The sequence below is a fragment of the Balaenoptera physalus genome (genome assembly GCF_965194825.1).
Source record: "Balaenoptera physalus genome assembly, chromosome: 13".
Lineage (NCBI taxonomy): Eukaryota > Metazoa > Chordata > Mammalia > Artiodactyla > Balaenopteridae > Balaenoptera > Balaenoptera physalus.
In genome coordinates, this window is record NC_138892.1 from 33,039,044 (window position 1) to 33,054,209 (window position 15,166).

The following is a 15,166-nucleotide window of genomic DNA, read 5'->3' on the forward strand; positions in this document are numbered from 1 at the left end:
GTCTTCTGTCCAGCCATGACTTTGCTGCCTCTTCAAATTTAAGCAGGTGCTAGAGGCTTTTCCCTTCCTGCCCTGCACTCCCAGTTTCTTCATCAGCTGATGCCTCTCATGAATGCATCCAATATGATTTTCCTACTTTTGGAAGGTGTTTTTTTGCTGGTGCTTTCAGAGCTTTTCACTCTGCATTTTCCCCACCTTTTCTCTATTTCTTTACTACTACTCCTACTTCTTTGGAGAAATCTGTCCTGCTCATAGCATTTCTTACTAATGATGGGGAGCTCACCTTTTGGGAATGATTCTTAACTGGAGGTGTCTGAGATTACCATTGCTGGGTTTCTGTGGCTCAGCTCTCTGTGTAACTTCTTACAGAAATTCTTACATTGCCCTACTGGTCTCAACTAATTTTGGTTATGCTTAAAAGCGTATTGCAATTTTCAGGTTTTATGTCACATAGTTTGTATGAAAATTCACTTATGGATTTCCCCCCCCCTTTTACTTTGTTTCTGGAGGAGAAATGGTAAGATTCAGAGTTAAGTTACCACAATGTTAATACTAGTAATCTTTTTGAGTGTTTTATTTTTAACGAGGGGCTCAAAGCCCATTTTAAAATTAAAAACACAACATTTAATCAACTATAAATGATAGACTCGTTCCATACAAATATTGCTAATAGGAATATAATTTGATTAAACAGGGAATTACAGCCTCATAAACTTGTTCTTTAAACATGATCTAGTTAGTGTAAAAAGTTATCTTCTTTATATTCTTGCCTAATCTTTATTGCAGCAGTTCAGAAAGTACAGGTACAGCTTTAGGAGGATTGATAACTCTCTGGGGGATCTGAAGAGTTATATTTGAGAAGCTATTAAGTGAGACTTCGAGTAACGTGATATCATAGTGAGAAAATTCTATCAAGAAATGACTCTCTGGCTTCTTCTTACTCATTGCAAATTTCCCTGTAGCCAGCCTAAGCATTATATTACAAGTTATTATTCACTCTGCTACTCTAGTAGGGAAAAAAAAAAAAACTTCTATTTTTTTGACTTTCCATCCATCGATACCGGCTTCATTTTGCATCATGGTTGGTGAGGTGAGGTCACTCCTTCAGTTAACTTTGTATTATTAATCCATTAATTTCTTACTTTGTCTTGCTTTGAAATGCAAAAAAAAAGAAAATATTAAAAACAGTGGATTGATTGGCAGTCTATCACAAAAGCAAACAATGTTGTTTATATTTATTTTAACATTATTTATCATTTTATTTTGTCCGCAAGATCTACCCTTTTCTTATAATGCCGAATCCCTTAATCTTTTACCGACCATTTTCAGGAATTGCATCTCTTAGGCAATATGACCATTCTATTTAATAGACACAATAGAACATGCACTTTAATGAATATTGTTTTCCATAATATCTATTATAGGAAATTATAAAATTATTCCACTGGATGTTGTCATTTACCTAATCATTGTAAGGAAATATTTTATTTTCTTTTAGAGTTAGTTTTAATCAACAATGGAAATCCATTCATCATTTTTTAGTAACTCAACATTTTTTTTGGTTCAATATCTATTTCTTTTTCCAAAATTGGTTTGGTGAGCTAGGTTGATAGATCTCAGCTGGGCTCGTTCATGCATATGCAGTTAACTGGAGGGTGGTCTGGGTTATGGCTGTGGCAGTCTTACCTGGGACAGATCAGTGTCTTGCCTGAGACAGATCACTACATGTAGTCTCTCATTCTCCATCAGTCTCGCTGGTGCTTATTCCCATGGTCATTGGCAGCAGTAAAGAAAGAGAGCAGAAGCATTCTATTGGCCAAAGCAAGTCGCAAAGCCATGCCAGATTCAAAGGGTAGAAAACTAGACTCCACCTTTGATAACAAAAGCTGTAAAGTCACATTGTATTGCAAAGGGTGTGCAAACAGGGAAATGCGAATAATGGTGGTCATTTGTGTAATCAGTGTACCAACCCTTTCAATATGGAACTACCTCATCCCCACCTCTAGTATTTCTGTTATTTATAGTGATCTTCCTTTTGCCTCTTGACTATGCACATGTTTTAAGATCTGGGACAATCAGTGTATCCAAAACCTCTGATACAATAATTGATCAGGGCTGGGCACATGACCAAAAGAGTCTCTTCTTTTTAGAATAGAAGCTGATGATATACTTGCAGAATAAAGGGAGGTTGACAAAACAAGATACAAGAGATAAAGGGAGAAATAGATCCCTGGTACATTATTTTAGCCCCTAGATCCAAATGTCCTGAGGTTAGAATCAACCTAGATTCCTAGAAGTCATATTTTTACATTCCTAAATAAATTATTTTTCTTAACAAAGCCAATTTGAATTAGGTTAGCTCCTGCTTTAAAATGAAGCAGCTCTGAATAATATATCACATATACACTTAAGTGATACATCTGCAAATATATGGGCTGGTATAAATTCACTTGAATGTTTCTTGCCTGTTGTTATCATACATTAATAATTTTTGTATAACTGACTCAGTGCCAGAAATGATTATTATGAATTAATAACTTGAGGATTATCTACCTGTGCATTTCACTATCATGTAATACTTATGTTCCATAATAAAACCCTTTATTTTACTCATTCATTAAATTGATCACTTATTTAAAAAAAAAACATTTATTAAGTGAGAGATACTGAGCTAAGCTATGACTGAAAGAGACTAAGTCATTATCCTCGTGGAACTTATATTTTTAATACTATTTAAAATCCTCAGTTATTTAGGTTTTCAGAAAAAAATGACTGTTGCAAATCTTAACATTATCAATGTTAAAATGGTGAATGTTGAATGATGCATTATTTGAAAGTTAAGTTTCAAAAAACCTGTTCAGCTGTTTTTGAGACATGACCAGCAGAGTGAGAAAATCTATTTTATTCATTTTTCAAAAGTTGCCCTTTTCTAATGTCAAGCTACTACAGAATGGATGAACTTTGGATGTGTCAGTCTTGGAGTGTTATGCAATTTGTTCTGAGTATGAATTAGTCAGGCTGAGGCTTTGAGTGCATTAGAAACAAGGAAGATGAGCTGAACACTTCCCTAAAGGGCAAAAATACTCATGTCTGTTTAGCTCAGTGTGTGCCATTTCTTTTTCAGTGGAGATTTCCCAGTTTTACTGTACTGTTGCCTAATCTGCCAATGTATCCTTAAAAGTATTACGGTCAGGACATAATGGACAGAAGAATTGGAATTGGAATAAAGTAATGACATACTTTATTGGATTGACTTACTACCCAGAAATGAATAAATCCACAAAAAATAAATCCACAAAAGATGAAAGACATAAGGACACACTTTTTTTCTATAGTTGTTGTGGTTTAACTTGGTTCCCAGTTTAAAATTAAATAATTCATTTACTCAACCAGCATTTTATCTGAAAATCAGAAAGCCTTTAGTGTGATTTTGTATTTACTATATTCACAAATTTTCTAGTTGAAGTGGTTAGTATCTTTAATATTGTAAAAGCACTCAGACATATCCTAAAAAGACACTTGACGGTGAAAGGTCTAGGACATATGTTGTGATACCCACATACAAAAGCCACAGTATGATCCTAGGATGCTGGGAAGTAGAGGGAATTATTGGGGGGTTAGGGGTAGGGCAAAGAATACAGTGACACAAAAGGGAGAAGTAGTAGAAGCAGGTGAGTAGAAGGACCCGGCTGGAAAGATGTCAATTCATGTTTTGCTTCCCCTCCTTCTGCCTTCCCTAGTCCCTGACAGCTTCCATCTTAACCCTGAAATATACCCTTGTTTATGGGACAATCTTAATGAAAACAGTTCATAGCTAGAGTATATCTTGTTTTTTTTTTCTTTTTTCCTAATCTGATTCTGGGAATTATCCCTCCCCCATTTCATGTGATTCCTGTGACATTGTCAGAGAAGAAGGCCTGCACTTCCCACCCTGTGTTCTGGCTATATCATCACTCAGGGCACAGAGGCTGGTTCATAGGTGAGTGCACTTCCCAAGCAGAGCCAGTCAGGACCCTTTACAATATTGACACTGTGAGAGAGATGGGTTCCACTTTATTTATTTTTTAGATAACTTTAATAGAATGTTTCTAATGTGCCAAACACTATTCCAAGTGATTTATGCAGAAGAAATTAATTCTCACAATAACTTTATGAGCTTTAATACTATTATTATACTCATTTTATAGAAAAACAGAAGCTCAGAGGTGTTAAATTGCTTACCCAAGTTCACATTAGCTAGTAAGTTGCAAGACTAGACTTCTAAACAATACTGGCTCAAGCTGCTTTCCCTTAACCAACTTATGATATTATTTCTCTTCTGAAATTGTAAATTATAAACACTACATAACCCTGAGTACACTAGGGGTCTTGCCTGAAAACACAATCAACAGAATAAAAGCATAGCCAATAATAATAATATAACAACAACAACAACAGAGAGGGAGAGACAGGCTCACAACATTATTTGAACACATTTCTATTCAATCTTATAATGAATCACAACACTTCCTCCTTCCATTCTATTCTTTTTGGTAGGCTATTTCTTCTCCAGCATATACAGACAGAACAAATATTATCATGTGATACCCAAGATCCTTTGCTGTCACATTCTGATATCCTGGTGATAGATCAAAATGACGGTTTTAAGAATTGAAAAATAGGGTAAATGGCCATCATTCCTGGGAATAGCCTTGAGTGTTTATTCATTTACCTTTCCTTCCTTCATTCTTCCGTTCTAAGACCCTTATGTTGACATGGACTTTAATAATTCATATCTGAGACTGAATTCAGGTAAATGTGAAGGAGGTGGCACCATCTAATTACATATCGAAAAAATTACATGATAAAAGAAAATCATTTAGTCATGCTTTTATGCTCCGTGGCATGAAAGCATTACTTAGGCCTCTTCATAACACAAAGAGAACTCTGTCCTTTTCTATTTAGCACACTAAAAGAGGTAGTTTGCAAACAGTAGCAGAGAACTTAAGCAGAAGATTCCCACAAGATTGTCCCTGTACACATATTCTGCACCCCATTCTCTACTTTACTACAGGCTCTCATCATGCCTTCATTCTCGACCAGCTGTTCAAGTCTTTTGGGTAGTTTTGGGTAGTAATTATAGAAAGATATTGCAGAGTTTTCAGTAAAGTGTTCCTTAACCAAAAGGAAGAAAAAATATGTCACTGTTATTGCACCCTATTTCTTGTAGCATATGATAAAAGTACCTAACCGGGACTAGAAAATGAAACAGTAAAAAAAACAATAAGCCAGAGTTGTTTTTGCCCCCAGCACCCACTAACATACAGAAAACTTCTCATTTAGCTGGCAAAATGTTTTAAACACAAAGCCAGTACCCAAATGTGATACTTCCTTTGTCTGGGAAGAGAGTCTGGTGTTTATTCTTCAGTAGTTCCTGAAGCTCTGAGCAAGCCATGACTTTCTTTACATGCAACTCAGTTGACTCTTCAGGACCTGTAGCTGAATGTCTAACATCAAATAACTTTAGCCTTTAGATTTTATTTTCAAAATCTTTTCTATTTTGCTCTTTTAAAGCTGCTTTCCACATAGATCCAGATGAAACATGGCTCCAGATAAAAAATTTCTGTGGCTCTCTGCATTATTTTCTCTACCAGCTGAGGCCAAAGTTTAAATTATCTCTGATTCTTTGGTCTGAAACATTGTGGTTTCTTTCTGAGGAAGAATTCCTTTAGTACTTTGTTATAGTGAGTTGCACTGCCATACATATTTTTATTGTGAAGTGTATTTATAAAGAAAGAAGTTCTTAATCTTTTATTGGAAGTTTTTGCTTAAACAGATTTTTATTTTTTTCTTAACGTAATTTCTGTAGACTTTGGTTTGATCCTTTATTAATCTTTAAGACTTGAAACAACATTGTCTTTAATTATAGGAGTGATAAGTGCAGCCAGATGGGTGTGTGTAATAAGTTCATTTAAACCTTTTTAAGCAAAATACCAGTTTGTTTCTGTTTCTTTAGTTCTTTGTGGAGGCAGCTGTCTTTGTCTTATATAAATTAATGCACTGACTCAATTTAGATGTGTTTACTTTGGCCCCTCTTTTAAACTCCCTTAGAGAACCATTAGGAACTCTGTTGACAGTTACCAGTAGTTGAAGCTTAAGTGAGTCACACAATATATTCAAATTGCAATCCAAAACATCAACTCTATTGACTGTATACCTAGCTTGATCACCATATGGAATTACTCCAATCTTGTCCATTATGTCTGTAAAATATTACTTGAATCCATCCTGTGAGACCTATTGCAGGCACTTGTCATCTCTTACCTGAAGTTTTAACTTTCTACATAATATACATGTATCCATTTTCCTCTATCACCATTAAGTTCATTCTCAATATTGCTGACATAGTTTTTTACAAAGAAAATTTTTGCAAATAGTTCTCATGATGAAGAAACTGGTGATACTCTGTTTCAAAATTAAAACCTAAGGTTCTTACCATAGTATGTTGGGACTTCTTGAAAATTGTTTTTATCATAGTTTTGCAGCTTAATTTCCGGCTAACGATTACCAAAAATACATTATACTTTATCGATACATGTGTGCTTGAGAATTTCAAGTATTTTTTACTTTCCCTGACTGGCCTAAGTAGATTTTATTTGATGATGTTTACTTGGATTATACTTTGTACAAGATAATTTTCTAAGAGTTGAACTATAGGAAAAATAAAATAGACAAGGTCTTCGTTGTTTTCCAAATTATACTATAAAGAGAGAGATCTAAACAAATGATTAAACATATATATGGAAAGGAGTCCACAGTAAATGTGAATATTTATATATGTAATAATTTTAGATGGTAATAAGTGCTATGAATAAAATTAATAGAATATAGCAAGTTAGTGCTTTTTCAACAAGTTGAAAGCAATTTAAACATAGCCATATTTATTACTTAGCATAATAATAATAGATTAAATGTATTGTGTGTTTACTATTAGTATATGCATTATTCCAGACACTTTTTTCATGGATTAAATTATACTACCAGGTCATTATTACAGATAAAGTAACAGAGCTAGAGAAAGCTTAAATAAATTGTCTAAACCATAACTAGGGAAGCTAAGAAGAGTCTTTTTCCAGAGTTTATACTCTTAATAACTGTGCTCTGCTGCCTCTTTCTACTTGGTACCGCAGTAATTTATGTCCCTACAATCCTCACCCTGGACCTTCACCAGTTGATTGTTAAGCTGCTTGTTAGAAGGGACCATGCCCAATTCATCTTCATGTCATATGTGTCAGCATGTATTCAGTGTTCACTAAATTGTTATTGATTAAGTTATACTCTTGAAGAATGCATGTTGAATGTACTAATCTTGTCAAATTACACTTTGTACATGTTCAATGGGGGAAAAAGAGAAAGAGGATTCTCCATAGTTTCAGTACAAATTTTTGAATTAGCTTAGGTTGTATATACTTTCTAAATAAAATACTGTATACAGAGTGGGGGCAAGAGGTTGTCCACTCATTCATATGCTCAACTTTTGCAGAAGTATAACAAGGCCTTCCCTTTGTTAGAAGTGAATTTTCCATGAATCTCTCATGTTACTTCATGTCTAGGCATTACCAGACAATTTGCTCAGATTTATTTATACTCCAGTAGAGTAAAGATAGAGATGTCTCACTCCCATCTCTAGAGAAGATTCACTTACATTCCAGGGTAATAATGATAATGTCTCTCTCTTTGGAAAAAGAAGATATTCAGGTTGCCAGCAGCCCCTGCATAAGACCAAGGGCTTCCTAATCTCTGGCTTCCTCCTCTTGTAATACATTCTCACAGTGTAAGATTCAACACCCAACTCTAATCATGTTGCTGTGTGGGAACTGGGGCTTGTTTACCAGCACAAAGATAATGTTCTGTCTACTGTCATTTTTGTGAGTAATAAACTTTGTCTCTCTGGCCCAGAGGTTTTATGTTTTTCTGCTACCATATATGCAAATGTAGCAAGATAACTTATCTTGCAAGTAGAGTAAAATCTTAATCTGTTCAAAATTCCAGACTTAAAATCTTATAAAAAATCAGAAGAGGCCTGAATTCTGGGGAGTTAAAACCTGAAATTTTCCATTACAGATGGAATAAAGTATTGATATCAGGAACTATGTTTTTCCCACATTATTTACCTGGTATCAAGCAGCATCTGGCGTTAGAAGATACTTGCTACAGTTTTCTTTAACAAATGAATGAATAGTAATACAAACAGTAAATATTCCTGTTCTTACCCTATAATAGAGTGAGAAAAATTGTTTTAAATAATATTTACAGTTAGATTCCCTTCCTAAGAGTTCTAAGTGACACACAAATGAAGGATTGCACCTGCATATGTGTTTCACTGTTACTGGATAGTTCATGAGAGTTAGAGATCATTTTTATGATGATGTAATTTAGATGAATGTTATGTGGTTGCTAACCTAGACTCACCATCCAACTAAAATCTCATCTCTGATCCACCAATTCAAGCCACTAGTTAAGTAGTTAAGAAATATAAATCAATACAATTTTATTTTCTGGAAGAGACAAATACCTAAAAGTAAAAAGAAATATATGTGTGTATATATATATATATATATATATATATATATATATATTGCTACTTTGACTTACTGCAGTACCTCATGAGAGCTCAGTACCAAGACCTTCTGAAAAAATGTTCTCTTTCATATTTCTTTAAGTCAAGCTTCCAGTCTTGACTAGCTAATCTGATAAACTAGTTTTCTTCTGAGAATTTTTAATAACATCAACTGTGTCATTTGTGAATAAAGATAATTCTCCTTTTTTTCCAATTATTATATCTTTTATTTGTTTGTTTATTTGTCTTGCCTTGTGTTAATTCTAATCATAGTTGAGGGAGGAGAAAGGAGACTGAAGGAAAAGACCACACTTACATACTTTCCTTTTTTACTGCTGTTCTCTGGTCTAGGGAGAGAAAAGAAACTTTACATTGAATGTAAGATAAGAGTACTTATTTAGCTTAGACTAGACTTTTTCATTGCCTGAAATTTACTGTTAAATTTTGACTTCTGACCACATTGCTGACAAGGGGCAGGGAAGTGAGAACCATCAGAGCTTTTTAAAAGTGAAAAGTAAAACTATTTCTTGATTTCTCCCTAAAGATGTACGTTCAGCACGTCTTTATAAAACCAGGGCATTTGGGAGTTTATCCATTTTGCTTCACATACATACACACAGAGATGTATAGAAGATTGGTCAGTAAAACATTAATGTTATATCAGAGAGATGGGATTTCAGGTTTTTTGTTTTTTGTTTTTTACATGAAAGCACAATTCCATTCAGTTGTAACCTGAACTTAGAGTTAGAAATTGGTGCTCATCTTTCTTTTAAAGCAAATACGTTTTCTTTAGGCTTATCTCTAACTGCAGTTCCCCAGATACCAGAAAAACCTCTCTCCCAACACACACATACATGAGTACACATACAAGGATGCAAGTAGAAAGTCTCCCAAACACTTCAGCACTAAGTTTCTGACAGACCTTCTCTGCAAAGATGCAATTTGTATGGCTCATTAAAGTATGAGTCTCAATCAAAAAAATATATAAAACCGTAAGTATTCAAATATGCAGCACAATCAAGGAAGCATACCAGCTGATTGTTAAAATATGCAGCCTGTTCAGTAAATCCCATTAAAGACAATTTTAGAGACTAAAATATGTTTGAAAAATTAGTAAAATATGTGATTTCAGTTGTCAAGTATATTCAAATATTTCAAAAGATACAAGAACTTGTTGTGAGGAAAGATAGAAAACATTTGAACTCTGCTAGTGAAGAAAGCCTGCACTAGGTCTATGGGAGTGAGTTCTAGTGTGATGAGAGTGGGGAGTGTAAAGCAGGAGTGAAGGATGTGGTCCCCTGTATCACAGCTCTGCTTTTGAAAATCTCCGAAAACTAGAGCATGGAATGGTGATTAGCAAATGGTGAGATTAGTTCTTCCTTCATTCCCTGGAGGAACAGCATTTGAGTCTACTGGAAGATATATAAAGCGCCCAGGGGATAGTAACTAAGGCAGAGAAAGGGAGGTCTTTTTGTGAAATTGGCAGAAATTGCCTTCTTATCTTCCAACAAAATGTTGTGAGGCAAAACTGCCAGTTTAGCATAGTTTTGACTTAAAACCATTTCCTTATTTTGTCCATTAATTTTTAAAACTTTTTCTCCCACAAAGAATAAAACTGTATCATTGAAATATTGTGGTTGATGCTTATATTATGCAGCTTGATTATGTTACATTAGTCATCTCATAGTCATCTCATGTGTCTTTATTTAATAAGAGGAGGAACATTTAAAAATATTTATACAGTCTCTTCTTTTGGTGAATTCAGCTTGTGATGAGACAGGATATGTCTGGTTTCACATAAACAGGCACTATGCAGCCTTTCCAAAAACGTGCAGATGGTTAGTTGGTAATATCAAGTCGTCTTTTGCACAGATGGAGGAATAAAAATGATTAGTGGAAATTACACAGGAAGATTCATTCAGATCATGGCAAATGTAACTGTGTAGGAGTTATGGTTTATATTTCCAAGCTGAAATAGGACAAAAAGAGATTGGCCTATCAAAAAAGATGTGATCAATTCAGCGATCAGTACCCAGAAGTCCAATAACATATTAAATGTATGGTCATTTTAGAAATACTCAGAAGGCTGCAATTTAGCATCCTTCTTTCTCAGGCTCTCCAATCAACTGATTGTGAACACATTTATTAGAAATCATATTCTCTCAGCAACAATAGTTTGGCCTAAAAACACCTTTGGGAAGCTTTACTCATTTTAAGTTTTCTAGTTCTCTCCTTAATGGCTGAGTTATGCAACTTTTCATGACTATGTAAAGACTAGCATGGCATTTATGTAAAACAAACAAAAACCTTACAGCTACATCTGTGAGACTTCTTGATTTTTCTCAGGTCAAAGCATATCTGAGTTCTTTCAAATTGCATTCTAGAAAGTGAGCATGTTGAGTGTGTGCATTTATTTCTCATCTACCCCTGGGATTTTAATTCTAGGTTATTTAAATACGTTGAGAAAAAAAGAACATTTCTTTTATACAGAGAGAATCACCATCTTAAAAGTTTGGAAAAATGACTCAACCACACGTCTAAAATTTTTTTAAATATAAAGGTCAATGGGTTTCATTTAGAAAATTATGAATATACTGTCATTGGTACATTTTTTAAGAAAAATAAGATAGATTTTTTTAAACTCAATGTAAATGTAAGTTGATTTTGTCCATTTTTAGGCTATTAATTCGTATTTTATTGAAACAATTTTATATGTAAAGTTTTAATTCAGTTTCAGTATGCTTTATGGCATTATAATGTAGGGTTTCTGAGAAGTTCTAATGCAAGATCTTTCAAAGAGAAATTTGAACACTAGTTAAAGTATAATCATGACACACTTACAATGACACACACAATGATGACAAAAGTGTTGCATACCTAGATGTAGACTTTTAAGAAATATTCAGGCTATATGTGAAGAAAACTATAACATCCTCTATAGGCACACACAAATGAAGTTTATATGTTTTGAAATGAAGTTTTGTAAATATAGACATGCATTGTCTCGGGATTACACAGTAAAGATGTCAGATTTCTCTAAATATTTTTCCAGATTCAGTGCAATTCCAATTACAATTTTAATGGGATTATGTGAAACTTGATTAAATGGTTCAAAAGATCACCTGCAAGAATATAAAGGCAAGAGATTATTAGAAACACCTAATGAACAAAATAGGGCTGGGTTATGCCCTTTCAGATTTAAATGCATTAGGGAAATATAGTAAAAAATAAGTGTGTAATACTGATTTTAAAAATAGGCATATTAACCTATGATATGGACCACAGCAAAGAATCAAAACACAAATATGAATAAATATGAGAATTTATTATATGATAAAGTTTGAGAAGAGGCCACTAAACATAATTAAGTGATTTATAAAGGAAAAATGCATGGTTTTTAAAAAATTCATTCAACATTTTAGTCTTGAATATCTACTACATGCCAGAACCTGCTCCAGTTGCTAGAGATAGAAAACAAAAGAAAAGAGACAATGTCCAAACTCTTATAGAGTGTAAATCCTGATGGGGGAAGACAAACAATAAATACTAAATCAATATATGGTATTTCAGGTAGTGAAAATGCCATGAAAAAAGACTAAGGGAGGCAGAGTGTGATTGCTGAATAAGGTTGTGTTATTTTATAGAAGGTGACCAGGGAAGTTGTCCTTCCAAGTGTCATTTGTGCAAACTAATGCAATACTTTTGTATAAAAGATTGGCAAATATGAAGAAAAGAGACAACATTAGCATAAGGATATAGGGAAAGAGGTTGTTTTATGTGCTATTGGTGAACATGTAGGTTGATAACTTTTCTGCTGTGCATTTTGGCAATATGTATAAAATTCTTTTCATTAAGGAGGTAATCAAACAATGGCAAAGATTCATGCTGAAGCACTTTTTATATTGACATAAAAGGGAAATAACCTCAAATTTATTAAATGGTAGTGGTAAAATAAAATTATGGTTTATCCAAACAAGGAGAGATTACATACCCATGGAAAGATAGATAAAATGCTTTTTTCAATAAAAAATGTTATAAAATTGGAAGTACAGTGTAACTCCATGAGTATAAAATTATGTTATCAATTTGCATTTCCCTCCCTCTCTCTCTCCCTCTCTCTCTCTCTCTCTCTCTCTCTCACACACACACACACACACACACACATCTGAAAAGTCATTCATCAACATATTAACATAGATTGTCTAAGAGAGATGAGATTTTGAGTGGTTTTTACCGTATTTACTTTTTATTGTTGAATTATTTAGAGTAAGCATATATTATTTGTATAATGGCTTATACAATAAAGTTATTTTTCTGTTTTAAAACACTCTGTATAAACATCAGTTCTGTAGTAGTTACAAAGAAGTTACTATAATGTTAATACAGGTTAATTAATGTAATTTAAAAAATAAATTTCAAGCAAACATTTAAAGTGATGTAGAGATGTGAACTGAGTGTAATGCTCTGTTTTGTGAATGGGACAAAAATGGTCATTGTAAAGTCAAGTATTCACGAGACAGATTGTTTTTTCTCCAGGTTACCTTAAGTCAGATAGGAAGAAAGGAAGATCTTTAAAGGCAGTGGATCTGAAGACACCCGAGTCACTAATCCAGTAGTCCATATAAAGAAGGACAATAATGTGAGTAATCCTAAAGCAGGGAAAGTCTTAAGTGGACATGCTAAAGGAAGATTCACTTTCTTCTCAATGCCTTCCCTTCTGCCCTGATGCCATCTTTCTACTTGAATAGGCCGGCACTGAGTGAATGAACAGTAATTTCTTTGAAAAAGACTTCATTGAGTTGTTATTGAAACACACAGTGATATTAAATATTTCTATCAATGAAACTGTGAAGGATAAAGAAGAAAGACGACAAAGATTTATAACAGCTGAAGTTTAGTGCGATTAAGGGCAGTTTGTATCTTCTATTTAAAAATTCTCTAAGGTTTTATTCTTTCATGCTGTTAATCAACACTAGTTTATTGTTTAATAGCATCTAGTGTATTCTTGTAGGGGACTGTGTTCTCTTTTTACCATTATCAAATGAAAAAACATGATTCTATTTTTTTTTTATGATCACTATAACAGTAAGTATTCTGGCCATTTGAAACACAAGAAATCATGACCCCCACCCAGATCTGTTTCTCTCTCCTTTATTCCTTTCCAGATAGATATTTCCACAATCTAAAAATCTGTCAAGCCAAAAACTTGTGTCATCTTTAATTCTTTCCTGTCTCTTAACCCAATGCAATATCTGTCACTGAACCTTATTGACTTTTTTTAATGTCTTTAAAACATATCCTCTTTTTTTCATCTTCACTGTCACTACCTTAGCTCAGGCTTTTATGATTTCTCACCTGGATTGCTGCACAATCTCAGAACTCTTTGCTTTACTTTCCTCTTTCTTGTTTTCTGCAATCTATCCAGCCCTTTGCTGTCAATAGTCTTTCTTAAGCATAAATTCAATCTATTTCACTTTGATGCGTAAAAGCATTGAACAGCATCCTCAGATCTAAAAAGTTATAGATGATCTATCCACTACACATCCTCCCACTCTCTTCCCCCTCAGAACCTGATATAATCACACTTCAGTCATACTAAAATATATGTAATTTCTTGAGTGTGTTTATGCTTCTCTGCTTTTACACAAGATATTCTCTGTCAAACACACACTTACTTCTTTCAAACCTCTCACCAATCCCACTATTGTTTATTTATTTATTTGTTTTAAATGAAGTTAATATTTTACTAGTCCTTTAAAATTCAACTCACATGTGATTGTCTGTGAGAAAGTTTTTCTGTGTAATCCAGTATGATAAATCATCTCACAGCACCTGTGCTTACTATATTACAATCCATATCACATTGCATTGCAGTTGTGTGTTCATTTGTCAATTTCCTCAATTTACAGCTCTTGATGGGAGGACATTTTTTTTCTAATTTTTGTATTTCTAGAATCTTACAGTGTGACCGTGGTCAGTAAATATTTTCTGAATGTAGAATCTAGAGATAACATACATTATCTATTTGAATCTATCAAACCCCACCAAATAGCTATACTTAGGCCATCAGAAGAGTGCTAGTCTCTTGTATTTTTTAAAACTTCTTTGTGTGTAAAAATTCATGGCATACTTTGTGTTGTGTTTCTAACAGAACATAAGATCGTTTTCCTAAAATTATTATGAAGTTTGACCACATATTATATGAATATGATCATATATTATGTGTGATCCTTATACTATAATTTTTATAAACTTTTATGAAAGTGAACAATTATTGATTCATCAGTTATGTATTGACTGTCTACTGTGTGTCAGGTACTGGAATAAACTCTAGAGTAGAAGAAAAATAACACATACTTTTCCTATCCTTATGGGACCATTAGTCTTCATCTTCTGTTTCGGGTAAAAAACAATGCAGTGAACCTAGAGTCTCTTCCCTGAATAGAAATATGAGAAGCCTGTAAAAAAGAAACAAGGAGGTTAGACAGAGAGTGAAAATGTGAAAAAACAAAGATTGTCATGATAAAACCACTTATTGTGGTAACCAGCTTGCTTTCATTTATGATA

At 33.7% G+C, this 15,166-nt stretch overlaps 1 long non-coding RNA gene across 2 annotated transcripts in view; it reads right to left on the reverse strand.

Moving 5' to 3' along the window:
* Positions 1–559: 559 nt before the first annotated feature.
* Positions 560–15,166, reverse strand: part of LOC309640739 — a 30,315-nt gene continuing 15,708 nt past the window's right edge. Inside the window, exons 2-5 of one of the 2 annotated variants that reach the window (XR_014252375.1) lie at positions 14,957–15,057; positions 8,916–8,946; positions 1,687–1,871; positions 560–1,151 (exon numbers count right to left, since the gene is read on the reverse strand). This is a non-coding gene — a long non-coding RNA (uncharacterized lncRNA). Of the gene's footprint in view, positions 1,152–1,686; positions 1,872–8,915; positions 15,058–15,166 lie in introns of both variants that reach the window. The other variant, XR_014252376.1, reaches the window with a different exon arrangement.